Below are 16,456 nucleotides of genomic sequence, written 5' to 3'. Positions count from 1 at the left end.
AAACTGTGTGAATGTTTTGATTGAGAACTAACTAGTGGATTCAAAAGCGTGATATATTTCTAAGCCTATATGGAAGAGCTGTAGCTCAGTGGTAAAGCTTGCATGCTTTGCATGCAGAAGGTCCCAGGTTCAATCCCCAGCATCTCCAGGTAGGACCGAGGAGGACCGCTGGTTGAAACCTGGGAGAGCTGCTGCAAGTCAGTGTAGACAAGACTGAATTAAATGGACCAATAGTCTGGCTTGGTTACAAAGCAGATCCTTATGTTCTTAAGACTAACATTCTAAGAATGCATAAGTCCCTCTGTTCCCAGTGGGCTGTATAAGTAAACATACTTAGGATTGCAGTGCACAGGTTGATGACTTCAGAGATGTTTCTCAACACAAGCAGGCACACACACACACACGCACCATCCTTTACCTAACAGATTCCAGTTGGCAGCCCAAAGATGAATATAAATGGAAGTAAGCAAACTCCTGTATTGCAGAGGGAATTTTGGTCACTTAGAATGCAGAGTGTATGTAAATGTAAGGCTTCACGATACAAGAAATCATTGTTGCATTTGAGCGAAGCGCTTCTTACTCAGGGACCAGCACTCCCAATCTTAATACCCATGCTCAGGTGGTTCCTGCAGCAGATGGCGAGTCTAGTGCCCTCATTTTTTTGCTGCTGCTGCACCAGCAGATAAGGCTTTGGTTGCTGCAGGAGGAAAGACGTACATTCGGAGGCCATCCTCACAGGAGCACCTCCGGACTTCATGGAGACCATGGCCTCCTGGGAGCTGCACCGTATTCTAACTGGGCCCACCCATGTAGCCGGTCATGCACTAGACCTTGTGTTTGTTTCTGGAGAAGCGGGGAGTGATCTGGAAGTCGGGGGTATATCCACCACCCCCTTGTCATGGTCAGATCACTATCTGGTGACGTTGGACTTCTCGGTTCCACAACCCCTCCGCAGGGGTGGAGGACCCATTAAAATGGTCCGCCCCAGGCGTCTTATGGATCCAAATGGATTCCTGAACGCACTTGGGGATTCTCTGGGGCATGCCAACGGCCACTCGGTCGAGACCCTGGTGGGTGGCTGGAATGCCGCAATCACTGGGGCTTTAGATCAGGTGGCTCCGAAACGCCCTCTCCCCCTGAACAGGGCTCGGACTGCACCATGGTTCAGTCCGCGGTTACGAGCTCTGAAGCAGGAGGTGAGACGGCTAGAGCGCCGGTGGCGGAAGTCTCGCTCCAAAGACGATCAGACACGGGCTAGAGCTGTATCTTCAGCCTATCACGTGGCGGTGAAGGCAGCAAAAAAGGAATATTATGCTGCCTCCATCGCGTCAGCAGAGTGCTGTCCCAGGAGGCTGTTCCAAGTGGTCCAGAGCCTGGTCGGTCCTGTGGCTCCGGAACCACTGGAGCATTCTAAGGCCTCCTGTGAGGCCTTGGCAAGGCACTTTGCAGATAAAATTGATCAGATTAGGTGTGTTACTCTGCACGCTGTGGATACAGTTAGTGAGCAAGAGGCGGCCTGTGGCAAACCGGTTTTGTGGGATCGGTTCCAGCTTCTTCCTCCTGATGAAGTGGACAAGGTGCTTTCATCTGTAAGGCTGACCACCTGCTTGCTTGATCCTTGCCCATCTTGGCTCATTATGGGCTGCAGAGAGAGACTGGGTGAGGGGATCAGGGCGGTGGTGAACGCCTCCCTTGAGGAGGGAGTGATGCCATCAGCCCTCAAGGAGGCAGTGATAAGACCGCTCTTAAAGAAGCCCTCCTTGGATCCTCAAGTTTTGAACAACTTTCGCCCAGTCTCAAATCTGCCATTTTGGGGCAAGGTGATTGAGCGGGTGGTGGCGGTGCAGTTGAAGGCACACTTGGAAGAAACTGATTATCTAGACCCATTTAAGTCGGGCTTCAGGCCTGGGCATGGGACAGAAACGGCCTTGGTCGCCTTGGTAGATGATATGAGGAGGGCTCTGGATAGGGGTGAATGCCCCTTCCTTGTTCTCCTCGACCTCTCAGCGGTTTTCGATACCGTTGACCACGGTATCCTCCTGGACTGCCTGGAGGGGTTGGGCATTGGGGACACCATATTGCAGTGGTTCTGGTCCTTCCTCTCCGGCAGGTACCAGAGGGTAGCACTGGGAGAGGAGGTTTTGGACCCGTGGCCACTTACTTGTGGGGTGCCACAGGGTTCCATCCTCTCCCGGATGCTATTTAACATCTATGTGAAGCCGCTGGGGGCTATCATCAGGAGGTTTGGGGTGCAGTGTCATCAATATGCGGATGACACGCAGCTCTACCTCTCGTTCAAATCTTCACCAAGGTTGGCCGTAGAATCCCTGTCCAAATGTCTGGAGACGGTGAGTGGCTGGATGGGGAGGAATAGGCTGAAGCTGAACCCTGACAAGACCGAGGTACTTTTGGTGGGAGACAAGAGGAGGCTGGGGGATGTTGACCTGGTGTTGAATGGGGTACGGCTACCCTTGAAAGACCAGGTCCGCAGCCTGGGGGTCATTTTGGACTCCCAGCTGTCCATGGAGGCTGAGGTGTCAGCTGTGAGCCGGACAGCGCTGTATCAACTCCATCTGATACGGCGGCAGCGCCCCTTCCTTCCCGACCATCTGCTCCCATCGGTAGTACATGCCCTGGTCTCCTCTCGTTTAGACTACTGTAATGCGCTCTACGTGGGGTTACCCTTGAAGACAGTTCAGAAACTGCAGCTGGTACAGAACGCGGCGGCTCGCCTGATTAAAGGCAGCCGCCGGCGAGATCGCATCACTCCAGTGCTGAAGGAGTTGCACTGGTTACCAGTTGTTTTCCGGGCCAAATTCAAAGTGTTGGTTTTGACCTTTAAAACCCTATATGGTTCCGGCCCAGCCTATCTTAAGGAGCGCCTCCAGCAGCACCAGACAGGCCGCTTAACAAGATCAGCCTCAGATGGCCTTCTCTCTGTCCCATCAGCCAGGACAGCTAGACTGGTGGGGACGAGGGAGAGGGCCTTCTCTGTGGTGGCCCCCACTCTGTGGAACTCCCTCCCTAGGGAACTCCGTCATGCCCCCTCTTTAATGAGCTTCCGTCGTGCATTAAAAACGTGGTTTTTCAGGCAGGCGTTTGGGGTGGGTTAGGGTATTTTAGAAAATGTTTTTATGGTAGAATTTTATTGTTTGAAACGGTTTTTATTGTATGTTGTACATCGCCCAGAGTGGCTGGGTGACCAGCCAGATGGGCGATTAATAAATTTAATAATAAATAAATAAATAAATAAATAAATAAGACAGCATAGAGCTGCTTGTCTGGCAGCAGATACGCCCATGTTATAGGCTGCCAGGATGTAAAATGCAGACCTACAGCTGAAAACTGTCCTGCTCCTATACTCATATTCTAATGCAACACCCTGACTGGTGAGGTTCTGGATAAGAAATTGTTTTACTGTAGTGCTTATTCATACAGGAAGGTGTGACATTAAGGCCATGGGTTATTATTTGAGGGTTGTTCCCCTTCAAACGAGCCATGCTGTCTGGGTTCGGACAACATGACAAGCTGTGCTTGGGCGGCTAATTAGATAAATGGCACTCAGCATGCGCCACAGCTTAAGCCACTGTGGCTGGTTTAAGCCATGATAGTGCAAACTGCGTGTGTGTATTTTGGGCCATAAACGTGGTTCCAAAGCTCATCTGTTTTGGTATGAACATAATGCTTGTACTTAGGTGGGTGCTCTTTTCTTGCACAACTACAGTGAAAATGCTCCTGTTCGAGGCTTTTAGGTCAGTGAGGAACTACAGCTTGGTGGCAGACTGCATGCTTTGGAGGCAGAAGGTCCCAGGATGAAACCCGGTCATCTTTAGTTTAAAAAAGGATCAGGTACCAGGTAATGGGAAAGTTACTGCCTGAGAGCCACTGCCGGTCAGAGTTGGAGATACCAGGCTAGACAAACATAAATAGTCTGACCTAGTATTCAGCAGCTCCTGATGCTCAAAGGAGTCAGTGGCAGCACTGGCATGACTTAATTTAAATGAAGGTCTGAGTAGAACTGAACTGGGAGATGATGCTTCTACATCCTCTGTGTTGTAGAATGCTTCTCTGCTTCTGAGGGTGTTTGGTCGTTAGGGATGAACTACCTGCTACAATGCAGCTGCATGTCCCATGTATGGAAGCTGCCCTGTCCCATCTTTTGGCACAAACAAATCCTGGTAAACTAACACAAAATACTAGAAACAGTGAGAATTTTTTATTGGTAGCAAATCAGGATTCATAGACAAGCTTCTTAGCTCTCACAGCAAAAGTTAATGCTTGTAACTGTCCAGAAATTATATAGCTGATATCAGTTATAGTCTCAATATGTTTAATTCCAAGAACAGTCAAAACCTAATAACTATAACTGTCAGAGATAGACACAACTTGGTTTCCCTCTTGGAATCTCTATGGTTCAGAATACAGGGCAACAGGCTTGAATTATTCCTGGCGTAAACCATCTTAGGCAATCAAAGATAAGAGTTCTAGAAAAAGACCTAAGTAAATCCACGCATGCAGACATTTAGTCCAACCTTGAAATCTTCATTGGTACCTCTGCACTATATGAGTGCCTATCAAATTCAAGAGAAAACAGGTTCGGAGCAAGTCCAAAGTAAATCCACACATGCAGAGATTTTGATGACCAGAGCTTCCACTTCAGTATCTCATTAAGTGCATAGGTCAAGGCATAGAAACTTTCGAGAGTCAGAATCAGTCCAAGCTAGCAGGCCTTCTGGGCTATTGAAGACAAAGATACACAATCCATAGCAAACAAGAATTTTGGGTCTATGAAAAGTGTAACATACCTTCCATGACAGGTTCTTAATTATTCACAGATCAAATAGACAATTCAGGTGAAACAGACTAAAGTCCAGGTGAGAAGTGTTTCTCGGAGCTCAAAGGGAAGTCCCAAACATGAAGGGTTACAGGTAGTATATGTTGGACAATAAAAAATGGACGTGTTCTTAGCAAAGGCTCCCAGCCTGAGCATCTGCTTAGAAGCAAGAGTAGGGCTGCAGTAACACATCCCCTAATGATTTAATTGACAGGGGACATTAGCCCATAAACAAATCCTATGCCAAAGAGGATGTTTCTATTCTGCCCTCTTGAGTTGATGTATCAACCTGTGTGACACCTCTGAAAACCCCTGCCCCTTCTGCTAGTTTCTCATGGAGAGGCTGTTAGCTATCTTAATTATAAGCATGACATTCAAGGTTGACAACTAGCAGCTGGATGGGAGTGACTCACTTCCCCCCACCCCATCTTCCTCTGAGAAAACTGACAGATAAACTCACATTTATTTTGACATTCACCAGGCTGACTAGGCCCAAACCAGCCCCCACTTCCTCCTAGCATTACATGAATAACTAGGCATAGCAAACTCTTAGGCCCTGGGCTTCTCACTATTGAACAGCCCAGATTCTGAATGTAAACTAGAGCCTGCTGCTGCGCTGGGGCTGGGTCCTGACAGAAGCCCTAGAGGCTCCTTCCCTGTAAAGCACACTCAGGTGAGGGCTATTTGCATTTGGGAAGAGTGTATAACCCTTACCTAGTAGCTGCCCTACCCCCGAAACTCCCCCTTCCCAGCTTAGCATTTGGGAGCCATGTTTACCTTGCAAACGTGGATCTGGAATCACAAGGGGTTACAAGCAGAGTTCATTTCATTTCAATACTGCCCCATAGCTGAAGCGCTCTGGGCAGTTCACAAAAATTAAAAAACATTATATAAAGTAAAAAAAACCATTCATGTAGGACATAAAATAGATAGCATACATAACAACAACATATCTCTAAAACAATCAGCCAGGGAGAATCCAGGACCTGATAACAAAGACATGCTATATACGGCCAAAAACCTGAGAGGGCAGTTTTAACCTGGTGCTGAAAAGATGATGTTGACACCAGGCATGCCTCGTCAGGGAGATTGTTCCATAAATGAGTTGTGCAGGGACAGCAACTGCTGGGCAGTCACCAACCTGGTGCCCTCAGGTGTGTTGGACTGCAATTCCCTGAATCTCCCAGCCAGCATGGCCATTTGACATGTTGGCAGGAATTATGGGAGTTGTGGTCCAACGCATCTAGAGGGCACCAGGCTGGGGAAGGCTGGCTAAAGTACTCCCTCCCTGCCCCTTCTCTGATGGAAAGCTGCCACTCACAGGGGTACTTTGCAAGAAGAGACCCTTAGGGCATCCATATACACAGCTGTATTTTACCCCTTTCCTGGAGACAGGAGCTGTGATCCAAAGGGTTTTTAAATGTGTGTTACAAGCACAATGTACACACAGTTTGGGCAGGAGGGGCGGAATTGTAAACAGTGAGGTAAGTGAGGTAATTGTAACAGTGAGGCGTTTTTCCCGCCTCCCAGCTGAGCAGAGCAGAGCAGAGCAAGCTGCTCCAGCTGGTCCAGGGACTACAGAAGCAGGCAAGCTCCCAGAGAGCGAGCGAACAGAGCGAGCGAACAGGGGGAGCAAACAGGAGTTGGCCAGGGGAGTTGCAGTGGTTGAAGAGACAAAGGAGACAAAGGAGACAGAGGCTAAGAGGTAAGTGGGTTGCAGGAAGCCCAGGGCGCTGCCCTTTATCCTTCTGACTGGCTGTGAGCTCACCAGGAGCTTCTGAGAGCTCCAACTGAATTGGAGGGGTGTGGCCTGAGTACTCCCAGCAGCTGACTGGGCGGGAAGCTTCAGTCTGTTTCCCGCCTCCCAGCTGAGCAGAGCAGAGCAGAGCAAGCTGCTCCAGCTGGTCCAGGGACTACAGAAGCAGGCAAGCTCCCAGAGAGCGAGCGAACAGAGCGAGCGAACAGGGGGAGCAAACAGGAGTTGGCCAGGGGAGTTGCAGTGGTTGAAGAGACAAAGGAGACAAAGGAGACAGAGGCTAAGAGGTAAGTGGGTTGCAGGAAGCCCAGGGCGCTGCCCTTTATCCTTCTGACTGGCTGTGAGCTCACCAGGAGCTTCTGAGAGCTCCAACTGAATTGGAGGGGTGTGGCCTGAGTACTCCCAGCAGCTGACTGGGCGGGAAGCTTCAGTCTGTTTCCCGCCTCCCAGCTGAGCAGAGCAGAGCAGAGCAAGCTGCTCCAGCTGGTCCAGGGACTACAGAAGCAGGCAAGCTCCCAGAGAGCGAGCGAACAGAGCGAACGAACAGGGGGAGCAAACAGGAGTTGGCCAGGGGAGTTCGGCAGGGGAGGTCAAGGGGGAGGCCCCTAACATTTTTTTTAATTTTTTAATTTTTTTTTACTAACTTTTTTTCATTTATTTGTCTTGTAACACACACTTCCACACCAGTGGGACTCTGCTTTTAACCTCTACTGAGTAGAGGAGCAGGCACAGGCTAGTCTAGAACAATCACAAAGCTAGACACAAAAAGGGAAAAGAGGCTATGGAAGGACAAGACTCTCCAGTGGTGGTGACCTGCAAGGTGTGTGCAATGTTTGTTTTCTTGCCTGAGAACAACATGGCCTACACCTGCAACAAGTGCAAGTTGATCACGCTGCTGGAGGAAAAAGTAAGTGGACTGGAGCGGCGACTGTCAACCCTCCGGGGAATAAGAGAACACGAAGAGTTCTTGGACAGAATGGGGGAACTACAGCAGCAAAGGGCAGACCAGAAGCTTGAAGAGCAACAGCAAGATGAGGCAGTGGGAAATGCTGAGGTGAAGAAAAATGGAGTAGAGGATACTCCTTGGAAAACGGTGACAGTTAGGAGAAGAAGAACTAGACGCCACTCTGCACCAGTGGAAGCGGTGGAGCTGTGGAACCGATTCCAGGTACTTGCAGATGAGACTGGAGGACAGCCTGCAGACGAAGAATCACAGGGGAACCTGCGTGAGAGTGAGCAAGAGGCTAAAGGTCAGTCAAACAGAGGCGATGAAACCCAGGCCTACAAGAAGAAGAAGAGAAGAGTGGTAGTAGTGGGAGACTCCTTGCTGCGTGGGATCGAGACCCAAGTATGTCGCGAAGACCCGTGGACTCGCCAGGTATGTTGTCTCCCGGGAGGACAGATTAGAGACGTGACTGAAAGGTTGCCTGCACTCATAAAGCCCACTGACAGGTATCCCTTTCTTCTCATCCATGTGGGAACAAATGATACCGCCAAGCGGAGCTACGAAGAGATCACGTCAGACTTTGAAGCTTTGGGAAGGAAACTCAAGAACTTTGGGGCCCAGATAGTTTTCTCATCCATCCTTCCAGTAGTTAGAAGAGGGATAGAAAGGGAACGAAAAATACTCCGGGTGAATGACTGGCTACGAAGGTGGTGCCGACGAGAGAGATTTGGATTCTGGGACCACGGGCTATACTTCCTGGAAGATGGGCTGTTGGCTAGGGATGGGTTGCACCTCACAAAGGCTGGGAAGAATGTGTTTGGCCACAGCATGAAGAACTTCATCAGGAGGGCTTTAAACTGAATCCTACGGGGAAGGGAGATGTAATGTTGGGGGTAACAATGGACGTAAGCGCATGCACTGCAATGGAGAGAACAGCGCTGATAGCGCCCAATAATAGTCTTCAGACACATGTAGGAAGAAAGCCAGACTATGAAGCACATGGTCTTCGATGTCTATATACTAATGCCCAGAGTATGGGAAACAAACAGAACGAACTTGAACTCTTAATACAGGAGGGAAATTATGACTTGATAGGTATAACTGAGACTTGGTGGGATGACTCTCATGACTGGAATACAGCAGTTGAAGGATATAACTTGTTCAAAAAGAACAGGAGGAACAGAAAGGGAGGCGGGGTTGCACTGTATGTGAAAAATACATATCTCTGCACAGAAATACAGGAGGAGGAGCTTGGTAGCCCCATCGAGAGCATCTGGGTTGAAATAAATGGAGCAAAGAATAAAAGGAACATGGTGGTCGGAGTCTACTACCGGCCACCCAATCAAGGAGAAGACAAGGATGAAACTTTTGAAAAGCAAATAGCCAATGTTTTAAGGAAGCATGATGTAGTAGTAATGGGGGACTTCAATTTCCCCGATATTTGTTGGGAGACAAATTCTGCAAAACATGGCCCCTCCAGGAAATTCCTGACTTGTGTGGCGGATAACTTCCTCCTACAGAAAGTAGAGGAAGGAACTAGAGGATCGGCTATCCTTGACTTGATCCTAACCAACAGAGATGACTTAGTGGATAAAGTAGCAGTTACAGGAACTCTGGGGGAAAGCGACCATGTTGTACTTGAGTTCTTGGTTCTAAGGGAAGCAAAAGCCGAGTGTACTCAAACGCGTACCCTGGATTTTAGGAAAGCTGATTTTAATAAACTCAGAACAATGATCAGTAAGGTCCCATGGCAAGCAATGCTAGCGAGAAAAGGAGTCCAAGATGGGTGGGAACTTTTAAAAAAGGAAATTCTCAAGGCACAATCACAAACAATTCCAACAAGAAGAAAAGGTGGAAGACAACAGAAGAAGCCAATGTGGCTTCACAAAAAGCTTAGGGATGACCTGAAAACAAAGAAGGACACATATAGGAAGTGGAAAGAAGGCCAAGTAACAAAGGAAGAGTACAGGCAGGTAGCACAGAATTGCAGGGATGGCGTCAGGAAGGCTAAAGCGGAGAACGAGGTGAGGTTAGCGAGGGATGCTAAAAACAACAAAAAGGCTTTCTTCAGCTACGTGCATAGTAAAAGGCAGAGGAAAGAAATGGTTGTTCAGCTATTAAATAAGGATGGCAAAATGATAACAGAGGACAAAGAAAAGGCAGAGGTGCTCAATTCCTACTTTGGCTCAGTCTTCTCCCAAAAGAGGGTCTATGACCCCCCTGGCAAAGGCGAAGTACAGGCTGAAGGGGCAGGATTGCAGCTTGAGATCAACAGGCATATGGTCAAGGAACACCTCATTACTTTGAATGAGTTCAAATCTCCAGGGCCAGATGAACTGCATCCTAGAGTCATAAAGGAACTGGCAGAAGAGCTCTCAGAACCGCTGTCTATTCTCTTTGAGAAATCATGGAGGACCGGGGAAGTGCCAGATGACTGGAGGAGGGGTAACGTTGTCCCTATCTTCAAAAAGGGTAAAAAGGAGGAACCTGGGAACTACAGACCAGTCAGTCTGACATCAATCCCTGGGAAAATTCTGGAGCAGATCATAAAGCAATCCATCTGGAAGCACCTTGACAACAATGCAGTGATTACTCGAAGCCAACATGGATTTGTCAAAAACAAGTCCTGCCAGACAAATCTGATCTCATTTTTTGATCAAGTCACCTCCCTTGTAGACCGTGGGAATGCTGTAGACATCATATACCTCGACTTCAGCAAAGCTTTCGACAAAGTGCCCCATGATATCCTGATGAGCAAACTAGCTCGAAGTGGGCTAGATGAAACAACGATCATGTGGATCCACAGTTGGCTACAGAATCGGACCCAAAGAGTGCTTATCAATGGGACCTTCTCAAGCTGGGGAGAGGTAACGAGTGGGGTACCGCAGGGCTCAGTCCTGGGCCCAGTGCTCTTCAATATTTTTATTAATGACTTGGAGGAGGAGGTGCAGGGAATGTTGATCAAATTTGCAGATGACACAAAATTGGGAGGGATAGCTAATACTTTGGAAGACCGAAACAAAATTCAAAGTGATCTGGATAGACTGGAGTGCTGGGCAGAAAACAACAGAATGGCATTTAATAGGGACAAATGCCAAGTTCTGCACCTAGGAAAAAGAAACCAAATGCACAGTTACAAGATGGGGGATACGTGGCTCAACCACACTACGAGCGAGAAGGATCTTGGAATTGTCGTCGATCACAAGCTGAATATGAGCCAACAATGTGATGTGGCTGCAAAAAAGGCAAATGCTATTTTGGGCTGCATTCATAGAAGCATCGCTTCCAAATCCCGGGAAGTACTAGTTCCCCTCTACTCAGCACTGGTTAGGCCTCATCTGGAGTACTGTGTCCAGTTCTGGGCACCACACTTTAAGAAGGATGCAGACAAGCTGGAGAGGGTTCAAAGGAGGGCAACAAAGATGATCAGGGGACTGGAAACAAAGCCCTATGAAGAGAGACTGAAAGAACTGGGCATGTTTAGCCTTGAGAAGAGAAGACTGAGGGGAGATATGATAGCACTCTTCAAGTACTTGAAAGGTTGTCACAGAGAAGAAGGCCAGGATCTCTTCTTGATCATCCCAGAGTGCAGGACACGGAATAATGGGCTCAAGTTACAGGAAGCCAGATTCCGACTGAACATCAGGAAAAACTTCCTGAGTGTCAGAGCAATACGGCAATGGAACCAATTACCTGGGGAGGTGGTGGGCTCTCCCACACTGGAGGCCTTCAAGACGAGGCTGGACAGCCATTTGTCAGGGATGCTCTGACTTGGATTCCTGCATTGAGCAGGGGGTTGGACTCGATGGCCTTGTAGGCCCCTTCCAACCCTACTATTCTATGATTCTATGATTCTATGATTCTAAGAATAAGCTTTTCTGAACTACAGCCCAGTTGTGTGAAGTGTTGGCTTGAGTTCCAAGAACATACAGTATATGCTCATGGTTGCAGAGGATTGTGAACAGAGGGAACTGAAATGCAGAAAGTACAGACAGTAAGAAATAGTTGTTAGGTGGGTGAGCTGATTAACACATGTATTGTGATTTTTAAAAAGCCACACCCTTTGTCAAGCCACAGGCAAAAGTGTTGAACTAATTGATGAACTGTAATTCAGATATTTCGTGTTGGACTCTGTCTTTGAAGTTCTTTTGTTCAAGAATGGCCAGTTTAAGATTAGTGACAGAGAGTCCTTGGAGGTGTTTCCTCACTTTTTTCTTTAATATTGCCATTTTGGGTATCAGATTTGTGCCTGTTCATCCTTTTGGCATAGAGACTGGCCTGTTTGTCCTGTGTAGAAAACAGTTGGGCAGGGGTGGGCAACTTGTGGCTCTCCAGATGTTTTGGCCTACAACTCCCTTCAGCCCTAGCCAGCAAAGTCAATGGTGAGGCATGATGGGAGTTATAGGCCAAACATCTGGAGGGCCACAAGTTGCCTACACTTGTGGTAAAGCATTGCTGGCAAATGATGGCATATATCACATTGGCCCCTTCATGGATCACTGCCTTGTTGTGGCGAAGGGGCTTGCGTAACTCAGTGAAGCCATAAGCTATGCCGTGCAGGGCCACCCAAGACGGACAGGTCATGGCAGAGAGTTCTGACAAAATGTGGTCCACTGGAGAAGGAAATGGCAACCCACTCCAGTATTCTTGCCAAGAAAACCCCATGGAACGTATCACAAGACTAAAAGATATGACGCCGGAAGATGAGCCCCTCAGGTCGGAAGGTGTCCAATATGCTACTGGGGAAGAGCAGAGGGTATTTCCAAGTAGCGCCAGAAAGAGTGAAGCGGCTGGGCCAAAGCCGAAAGGACACTCAGCTGTGGATGTGTCTGGCGGTGAAAAGAAAATCCAATGCTGTAAAGAACAATATTGTTTAGGAACCTGGAATGTCAGATCAATGAATCAAGGTAAGCTGGAGGTGGTGAAACATGAGATGGCAAGATTGAACATCGACATCTTGGGAATCAGCGAACTAAAATGGACAGGCATGGGCGAATTTAATTCAGGTGACCATCATATCTACTATTGTGGGCAAGAATCCCTTAGAAGAAATGGAGTAGCACTCATAGTCAACAAAAGGGTGGGAAAAGCAGTACTGGGGTACAATCTTAAAAATGATAGAATGATCTCAGTAGGAATCCAAGGCAAACCATTCAACATCACAGTAATTCAAGTCTATGCCCCAACCACTGAGGCCGAAGAAGCTGAGGTTGATCGGTTCTATGAAGACCTACAACACCTTATAGAACGAACACCAAAAAAAGAGGTCCTCTTCATCAGAGGGGATTGGAATGCTAAAGTAGGAAGTCAAGAAATCACCGGGATAACAGGCAGGCATGGCCTTGGTATACAAAATGAAGCAGGACAAAAGCTAATAGAGTTTTGCCAAGAGAACATGCTGATCATACCAAACACTCTTTTCCAACAGCACAAGAGGCGACTCTACACATGGACGTCACCAGATGGTCAATATCGAAATCAGATTGATTATGTCCTTTGCAACCAAAGATGGAGAAGCTCCATACAGTCAGTAAAAACAAGACCTGGAGCTGACTGTGGCTCAGATCATGAGCTGCTTCTTGCAAAATTTTGGCTTAAATTGAAGAACGTCGGGGAAAACCACTAAACCGTTCAGGTATGACCTAAATCATATCCCTGATGAATATACAGTGGAGGTGAGGAATAGATTTCAGGGATTAGACCTGATAGACAGAGTGCCTGAGGAACTATGGACGGAGGTCTGTAACATTGTTCAGGAGGCAGCAACTCAATCCATCCCAAAGAAAAAGAAATGCAAGAAAGCAAAGTGGCTGTCTGATGAGGCTTTACAAGTAGCTTACGAAAGAAGGGAAGCGAAAAGCAAGGGAGAAAGGGGAAGATATACCCAACTGAATTCAGAGTTCCAGAGAATAGCCAGGAGAGACAAGAAGGCCTTCTTAAATGAACAATGCAAAGAAATCGAGGAAAACAACAGAATGGGAAAGACTAGAGATCTCTTCAAGAAAATTGGAGATCTCAAGGGAACGTTTTGTGCAAAGACGGGCATGATAAAGGACCAAGAAGGCAGGGACCTAACAGAAGCAGATGAGATTAAGAAGAGGTGGCAAGAATACACAGAAGAACTATACAGGAAAGATCTGAATGTCCCTGATAGCCATGATAGTGCGGTCACTGAACTTGAGCCGGACATCCTCGAGAGTGAAGTCAAGTGGGCCTTAGGAAGCATTAGTAACAACAAAGCTAGCGGAGATGACAGTATTCCAGCCGAGCTATTTAAAATCCTAAAAGATGATGCTGTTAAAGTGCTGCATTCAATATGCCAACAAATCTGGAACACTCAACAGTGGCCACAAGACTGGAAAAGGTCAGTTTACATTCCAATTCCAAAGAAGGGCAATGCCAAAGAGTGTTCAAACTACCGCACAATTGCGCTCATTTCACATGCCAGCAAGGTGATGCTCAAAATCCTACAAGCTAGGCTTCAGCAGTATGCGAACCGAGAACTACCGGAAGTACAACCTGGGTTTAGAAGAGGCAGAGGAACTAGAGATCAAATCGCCAACATTCGCTGCATCATGGAGAAAGCAAGAGAATTCCAGAAAAACGTCTATTTCTGCTTCATTGACTACGCTAAAGCCTTTGATTGTGTGGATCACAACAAACTGTGGCAAATTCTTAAAGTGATGGGAGTACCAGACCACCTTACCTGTCTCCTGAGAAACCTGTACGAGGGTCAAGAAGCAACAGTAAGAACCAGAGATGGAACAACCGATTGGTTCAAAATTGGGAAAGGAGTACGACAAGGCTGCATATTGTCACCCTGCTTATTTAACTTATATGCAGAGTACATCATGAGAAATGCCGGGTTGGATGAATCAGAGGTTGGAATTAAGATTGCTGGGAGAATTATCAACAACCTCCGATATGCAGACGATACCACCCTAATGGCAGAAAGCGAAGAGGATCTCAAGAGCCTCTTGTTGAGGGTGAAAGAGGAGAATGCAAAAGCTGGTTTGAAACTCAACATTAAAAAAACGAAGATCATGGCATCTGGCCCCATCACTTCCTGTCATATAGAAGGGGAAGAAAAGGAAGCAGTGACAGATTTTACTTTCTTGGGCTCCAAGATCACCGCAGACGGTGACTGTAGCCATGAAATTAAAAGACGCTTGCTCCTTGGGAGGAAAGCTATGGCCAACCTAGACAGCATAGTAAGAAGCAGAGACATCACCTTGCCGACAAAGGTCCGTCTAATCAAAGCTATGGTTTTCCCAGTAGTAATGTATGGCTGTGAGAGCTGGACTATAAGGAAGGCTGAGCGCCGAACAATTGATGCTTTCGAACTGTGGTGCTGGAGAAGACTCTTACGAGTCCCCTGGACTGCAAGGAGGTCAAATCAGTCCATCCTAAAGGAAATCAACCCTGAGTGCTCATTGGAAGGACAGATAATGCAGCTGAAGCTCCAATATTTTGGCCACCTAATGCGAAGAGAAAACTCCCTGGAAAAGACCCTGATGCTGGGAAAGACTGAAGGCAAAAGGAGAAGGGGACGGCAGAGGATGAGATGGCTAGATAGCATCACGGATGCAATGAATATGAACTTGAGCACGCTCCGGGAGAGAGCGCAGGACAGGAAGGCCTGGCGTGCTATGGTCCATGCGGTCACGAAGAGTCGGACACGACTGAACGACTGAACAACAACAACAACAACAATCACATTGGAAGATGACTAGGTGTATGATCCTCTGGTTTTGTGGATGGCATTATTAGGTCCCGTAATAGCATTGCCAGTGGCGACGGCTGACAGGAAGCTCTGGCGTGGGCTGGTCCATGAAGTCACGAAGAGTCGGAAGCGACTGAACAAATAAACAATAGCATTGCCAGAGTAAATAAGGGAACAGAGTTGATACCTGGGTCTGTCACAGGGACTGGTTCCTGTGTCTGAATCTCTGTTACTTGAGTCTGTTGTTGCTAGTGAGTAGCTGTCTATAGGATGGGGGTCTGTCTACTACCCAAGGCCTGTGAGAGGCAAGTATTGTTCAGGATGGGCTATAGATAATTCACAATGGCTGCATTCGGGCGATTGCAGCAGTGAAAGAAGCCATTGCGGCTTCTTCCCCTGCCCCCGCATGTGCAACTGCGAGTTGTCTAAACCCGGTGCAGTGTGTGGTGAGGGTGGCTTCTTACCCACACCGCAACTCTTACTACAAGACAAGCTGAGGTCAAGCAGGCGGGGGAAGAAGCCATGACGACTTCTGCCACCCTGCAATTGTCTGAACCCAGTCAATATCTTTGAGTGGTTTTAGCTGGGAACTGCAGGTAACAAGTGGTATTCTGTTGTTTTCTCTTCTGGGTCTTTTCTGTAGTAGATTATTCCTGGGTGGCAGTCTGGGCCTGTTAATTTCTTTCTTTCCCCCTACCTCTTTTGGTGGGTATTATAGTCTGAGCAATGCTGGTTTAAATCCTTGTGAGTCTCTGTCTTTCTGAACGCATGTGCTTGTTTTGTAGGCCTTGGCTATAGACGGTGGATTTTATGGTGTGTTCGGGGCAGAAGCTGGAAGCATGCAAGTATGTGAAGCATACAAGCCTTCAACATATTTTACAGGGACAATAATTATTTTATCACAGAGGGCAAATTCTAGTCACCACAATTATAACTATGGACTAAGTTATAACAAGTATAACTGAGGGACTAAGCCCCTCAGTTATGCTTCCTTTGTGAGCGGGGAGGGAATCTCAGTACCTAACCATAGTTTAGGGAAGGGATCTCATGTGTTTTTAATTTTTTTAATCTATCTGTTTTTAATGTTATGGTTTAATTAAGATTCTGTTTTGTTGTTCACCACCTTGAGTGACATTCCTTTAGGCCAAAATGTAATCACAGACCATAAGAAAATGTCCAAAATCCATGTTGCTGAAA

This window comes from Heloderma suspectum, chromosome 13 (genome assembly GCF_057233095.1).
Source record: "Heloderma suspectum isolate Gila_16-S chromosome 13, 16-S_ref, whole genome shotgun sequence".
NCBI classification, from domain to species: domain Eukaryota; kingdom Metazoa; phylum Chordata; class Lepidosauria; order Squamata; family Helodermatidae; genus Heloderma; species Heloderma suspectum.
Note: the sequence above shows the minus strand (reverse complement) of the source record.